This window comes from Coregonus lavaretus (genome assembly GCF_964263955.1).
Source record: "Coregonus lavaretus genome assembly, chromosome: 32".
NCBI lineage: Eukaryota > Metazoa > Chordata > Actinopteri > Salmoniformes > Salmonidae > Coregonus > Coregonus lavaretus.
In genome coordinates, this window is record NC_140019.1 from 32090486 (window position 1) to 32096932 (window position 6447).

At 46.4% G+C, this 6447-nt stretch overlaps 1 pseudogene across 1 annotated transcript in view; it reads right to left on the minus strand.

Annotated features, from left to right (window-relative positions):
- The window catches only part of LOC311107804 (protein phosphatase 3 catalytic subunit alpha-like), a 42917-nt pseudogene extending 36962 nt beyond the window's left edge, over nucleotides 1-5955 (minus strand). Inside the window, exon 1 of the transcript XR_014615883.1 lies at nucleotides 5907-5955. The product of XR_014615883.1 is annotated as a protein phosphatase 3 catalytic subunit alpha-like (transcript). The remainder of the gene's footprint in view (nucleotides 1-5906) is intronic.
- Nucleotides 5956-6447: the final 492 nt, after the last annotated feature.

The following is a 6447-nucleotide window of genomic DNA, read 5'->3' on the forward strand; positions in this document are numbered from 1 at the left end:
CGGGTATGACAAAACATGTATTTTTACTTTTTACATTTATTTTATTTTTAATTACGTTGGTTACCATTTTATAATAGCAATAAGACACCTCAGGGGTTTGTGGTATATGGCCAATATACCACGGCTAAGGGCTGTATCCAGGCACTCCACGTTGTGTCGTGGAAACTGCCCTTAGCCGTGGTATATTGGCCATATACCACACCCCCTCATGCCTTATTAGCCTACTACTGTATATGTACAAACAGTTGAAAAACACTAAAGTGTCTTTTATCAACACATCTGCTGTAGTTAGACCTGACAGCTCTGCATTTGCCATTGGTTCAAAAAACCATTGCTGCGTTTCCCCGTGGCGTGCGTTTCCCCGTGGCGTCTTGGTGTGTGTTGTTGACTGCGTGTGAGGAATCTGTTTCTGTCTCAATACGTTGGCCTCTGCAAGACCTCGTGGAGAACGATACGACACATCTCAGGAGATCTGTTCATCCTACAGCCTGTCTTTGCATAAATAAATGAGAGGGAGGAACTGAGTGATGAAAGAATGGGAGCATTGAACGAGAGGAGTGAGAGAGTGCAAAAGAAGAAGGGAGGAGGGGTGTGATAGTGCACATGCTTGTGTGTTTGTGTGTGTGTGTGTGTGTGTGTGTGTGTGTGTGTGTGTGTGTGTGTGTGTGTGTGTGTGTGTGTGTGTGTGTGTGTGTGTGTGTGTGTGTGTGTGTGTGTGTGTGTGTGTGTGTGTGTGTGTGTGTGTGTGCGTGCGTACATGTGTGTGTACATGCGTGTGTGTATGTCTACATGTATGTGTGTGTGTGTGTGTATGTGTGCGTGTGTGTGTTCATGCCTCTACCATCTCTGACCCAGATCAGCTAGCAGCCTAGCACAGATCCATGGGTCTTTGAAGGTGTGTGTGTGTGCACGCCTCACACATGAAGGACCATCGCTGTACATATGCTCACACACACACACACACACTGACAGAAACAACGGTCCATCCCCTAACAGCATGTCCTCATTAGACAATCCCTCTCTTTCTCTCTCTGTACCTCTCTCTCTCTCTACCTCCTTTCCCTTCTCTCTGTACCTCTACCCCTCTCCCTCTCTACCTCATTTCCTTTCTCTCTGTACCTCACTCTCTCTCTACCTCCTTTCCTTTCTCTCTGTACCTCTATCCCTCTCCCTCTCTACCTCATTTCCTTTCTCTCTGTACCTCACTCTCTCTCTACCTCCTTTCCTTTCTCTCTGTACCTCTACCCCTCTCCCTCTCTACCTCATTTCCTTTCTCTCTGTACCTCTACCTCACTCTCTCTCTACCTCCTTTCCTTTCTCTCTGTACCTCTACCCCTCTCCCTCTCTACCTCCTTTCCTTTCTCTCTGTACCTCTACCTCTCTCTCTCTCTACCTCCTTTCCTTTCTCTCTGTACCTCTACCCCTCTCCCTCTCTACCTCCTTTCCTTTCTCTCTGTACCTCTCTCTCTCTCTCTACCTCCTTTCCTTTCTCTCTGTACTCCTCTCCCTCCTTCTCTCCCTCCCTACATACTCTAAATGGCATAGATAAATACTCTGTCCTGCCATAGTATGCACAGGACTAAGAGAAAACTCTCAACGTGTGACCCACCTCACTACGGGCACCCCCGCTGGCATACGCTCACACAAAGCCCCCCTCACACACACACACACATGAATATTTACTGTACACATACTCACACACACACATTAATACTAACTGTACACACACTCACACACACACACACACACACACACACGAATACTAACTGTACACACACTCACTCACACACACAGACACATGAATATTAACTGTACACACACTCACACACACACACACACACACACGAATACTAACTGTACACACACTCACTCACACACACACACACATGAATACTAACTGTACACACACTCACACACACACACACACACGAATACTAACTTTACACACACTCACTCACACACACACACATGAATACTAACTGTACACACACACACACACACATGAATACTAACTGTACACACACTCACACACACACACACACACGAATACTAACTGTACACACACTCACTCACACACACAGACACATGAATATTAACTGTACACACACTCACACACACACACACACACGAATACTAACTGTACACACACTCACTCACACACACACACACATGAATACTAACTGTACACACACTCACACACACACACACACACGAATACTAACTTTACACACACTCACTCACACACACACACATGAATACTAACTGTACACACACACACACACACATGAATACTAACTGTACACACACACACACACACATGAATACTAACTGTACACACACTCACTCACACACACACACATGAATACTAACTGTACACACACACACACACACACATGAATACTAACTGTACACACACACACACTCACACACACACACACACACACTTGAATACTAACTGTACACACACTCACACACACGAATACTAACTGTACACACACACACACTCACACACACACACACACACTTGAATACTAACTGTACACACACTCACACACACTCACACTAACTGTACACACACACACATACAGATGTACACACCCACAGGGCGCAAGGTGTGTGTGTGTGTGTGTGTGTGTGTGTGTGTGTGTGTGTGTGTGTGTGTGTGTGTGTGTGTGTGTGTGTGTGTGTGTGTGTGTGTGTGTGTGTGTGTATGTGTGTGCGTGTGTGTGTGTGTGTGTGTGTGTGTGTGTGTGTGTGTGTGTGTGTGTGTGCGTGCGTGTGCGTGTGTGTGTGTGTACTGTGTACGCATTTGTGTGTGTGTGTGTGTGCGTGCATGCTTGTATTCATGAACTAAAAATCCATCCTTCCAACCTTCCTTCCTTCCTTCCTTCCTACCTCATTACTGATCACTGATCTGACAGTGCTGAATAGGTTAAATAGCTTAGAAAAATGGTGGCTCATCCAATCCCATCTATCTTTTATTTATTGCATATAATATACAGTATGTGAACCATTCAGACAAGGCCTCTTTGCAGAGTAAGGCTGCGGAATGGAGAGATCTCTGATGATTGCTTCTATTCTCTGACTGGTATGCAGGAATAAAAGGCTCAATCTCTTTGCCTGAAAATGCTCTAATGTAATACCTGATAGCCTATCAACTTGAAGAGATTGCATGAGTCACTAGAGAAATAAAAGACAGCTGGGTTAGTAGCAACTTTCCTCAGAAAGTGGGTCATGAGGAGAGCACTAGTATGGCCATGGATAGTCACAATGGTTTTTTTAAGGTTACATGCAAGGCATGTGAGGAAAGGTGACTCAGGTTCTTCTTCAATAGTCTTTCCTTGTGTCCTAACCTCCCATCCTTTCCCTGCCTCCTCTAAATGTCAACAACCAGGCCTAATCTAGGGCTTTGACAATAGTTGATTATTGAATCAAATATGTGTGTTAGTGCTGGGCTGGAATAAAATCCTGCACATCATGTGGTTCACCAGGATTGAAAATCATTGGTCTTTCATATCAAATCTGGTGAGAACGGTTTGCAAATCTGAGCCATTAGATTGGATATAGTCCACAGGATCAGAAGATCCTATTGGTCCTGGGAGATTCTGTCTGTCCATCAGCCTACATCATGCAATCCTCCATCTCTTTCTCTCTCTCTCTTCTCATCTACTTCACCTCCTCAGTGTGCCTGTCACATTCTCTCTTTCCTCTCCTGCCTCTCCTCACCTCGCCCACACTCCGTCCCGGTCCAGTGCCTCCATTCATCTGCTGTTGTGCTCTCTCTCTTCCAAATCCTCCTGATCCCTCCATCCGATCCCACGCTCTCCTAATCCATCTACAGTAGCCTACACACGCCCATCTCTGGGTGTAACAAACCAACCGTCTGGGCTCCCTTACCATTTATAGGCCTACTGTAGCCATACTGTGCTCAGTTCACTATAGGCCTGCCCTACACATGTGCTTTCTGGGCTCCCTCCTCTCCTCTGAAATGTTATTTCTCACTGTGATGTGTCTCTCTCCTCTAGGCTACATTCTATTCTCACCGTGGCATTGATTATGTGTGTATGGGGTTGCATACTGCTGTTTAGCTGAGCACTATAGCCCGCTGCCCAGCTGCATTCAAATACACACACACACACACACACACACCACACTCACACAAAAACATGCGCGCGTACTTGCACACGCGGCGCACATGCACATGCACATACACCCAGCCAAACGCACCTCACAAGGAAAACCCGGGCTTTCCCGATAGTGTCAATCAGCCCCGCGTCCACTTTTTCTTCCACACCAGAAACCCGCGATAAACTCCCAGTTAGGCATCGTCGCATGTGACTACGTGCACACAGTACACACACTGCCAGGGTTGTTGTGACCCCGATAAACATGACAATCTGTGCAAATACGGTGTACTAAGGCTCGCTGAACCTCCATCACCTCGTCTGATGCCGCCCACGCGTAAAAGCCGCTCTTCATAAACACATTAAATGTTCCATAATCCAATGATGCAATAAAAACAGTATATGCTGCCTTAATGAAGGCAATTGGCTACATACAATATGCCGATACGCAACTAAGCGTTCCGAAACTCCATTTTGGCTCTCATTTGGCTCTCAGTGAGACAGAAAGATCCGGGAGGCCAATAAATATAGGCTAGCGAGGAAAGTGAGACTTTACGCACAATTTGTGCAGATGCTCATAATTTCTTTAGGCATAATTTAGCGTGAGGGAGCACTGAGAAACGTTAATAACGCGACATATGCACCATATTACGTTTCAAACACACAATAATAAGAACACAACCATAGGTGCAGGATGGATTACATTATGAGCTCCCATATTAAAGCCATATATGGAACCGAATCGAGTCTCTTCTACCTCGCAAGTTGCATCCTAAAAACAATCAAACGAATCAATTGCCTGACGATGTGAGTCAAATCTAGACATCGACAATGTAGACCAAGCTATAGAGCTCTCACAGCAGTTAATGTCATGGCTATGAACACTCCGATAACGCCAACGTAAGGGACCTCACCAAGAATGGTTCAGGGATGGATAAATGGCAAGTCCCAAAACATATCCTCTATTCACATCGTCACTTCCACGGATCCATGTATTAACTTGTGACACCTACCCATTTCATCAACATCTAATAGCCTACACACAGGCCTTAGATCCCTAAATGAAATAAAACAATGTAACCAATTATAATTTTACCTTTGAGTCTTCCTTTCGCTGTCATCGTCAAACTGCCAGAAATGTTTCATTGAAAAGAGATCCTATTCTCTCTCTCTCTCTCTCTCTCTCTCTCTCTCTCTCTCTCTCTCTCTCTCTCTCGCTCTCTCTCTCTCTCTCTCTCTCTCGCTCTCTCTCTCTCTCTCTCTCTCTCTAACACACACACACACAGACTCTCTCTCTCTCTCTCTCTCTCTCTCTCTGGTGGGTACATGTAGGCCTACTTCAGAATACCACAAGGCGCGGGGCGCATAAAGCGAGTTCATGCAGCATCACCATGTCACTCAGTGCGCGCGGAGAGACATTCCCCATAATAAGAAATAAGGGGGTATTTCCTTATAGTGCACAGGTCGCATCACCCTCTCGGCATTCAGAACCTAAAACATATTTTTGAGGACTCAAAAAGGCGGCAGTGTCAATCATCAAACACTGGCATCAATAGCTCGACTATGTTGCTGTTTCATCAGTGACTCACCATCCAATAGCTTAAAGTGTTTTTGTTTTTTTATTGGGGGGAAATAACAACGGGGGAGAAAAGGGGATGCACACACACACACACATACACATGCAATCACATATCGAGATTATTGCAGCCATGTTTGCAGCCAATGCAAAGCCAATGCCCCCACAACATTAATGCATAAGCATCCCAATATAATTGTGCGTACTTTTAACCGGCCGATCGTCGGAGTTCATGCTCGCACCGCTGTCGGACATCCTCGGTGGCTTCTGTCAGGGGCCAACCAAATGTTTCTGGTCCTCGGGCAGACGTCGAGAATGTTTGCAGTTGCGGGGTGCGTTTGCTGCAGTAGCATCCCTCGGTGTCTCCGTAATCTTTCAAACGTGGCTGCTGGGGAGGTCTGCGGCGGTTCTCTGGGGGAAGAATGAGCGGATACCTGTCTTCTGGGGCATGCTGGGGCACCGTGTGGCCTGGATGAAGGTGTGAAGAGGCCTGGAGCGTACTAGTCTGCCTCTCTTCGCAGGACTCCCTCAGTGCGCTCTGTAGTGCGGCGACACCCCGGAATGGCGAAAGGAGGAACTCCCACGCACACACTCTGCCTCATACAGGGACTGCCTCATACCGCCATCCGGTGGAGGTTCTAATGCGGGGCTTCCCCCTTTCGTCCTACCAACAAACCACCTGATATTCTGTTATTACCGGTGTGTGTGTGTGTGTGTGCGTGTGTGTGTGTGTGTGTGTGTGTGTGT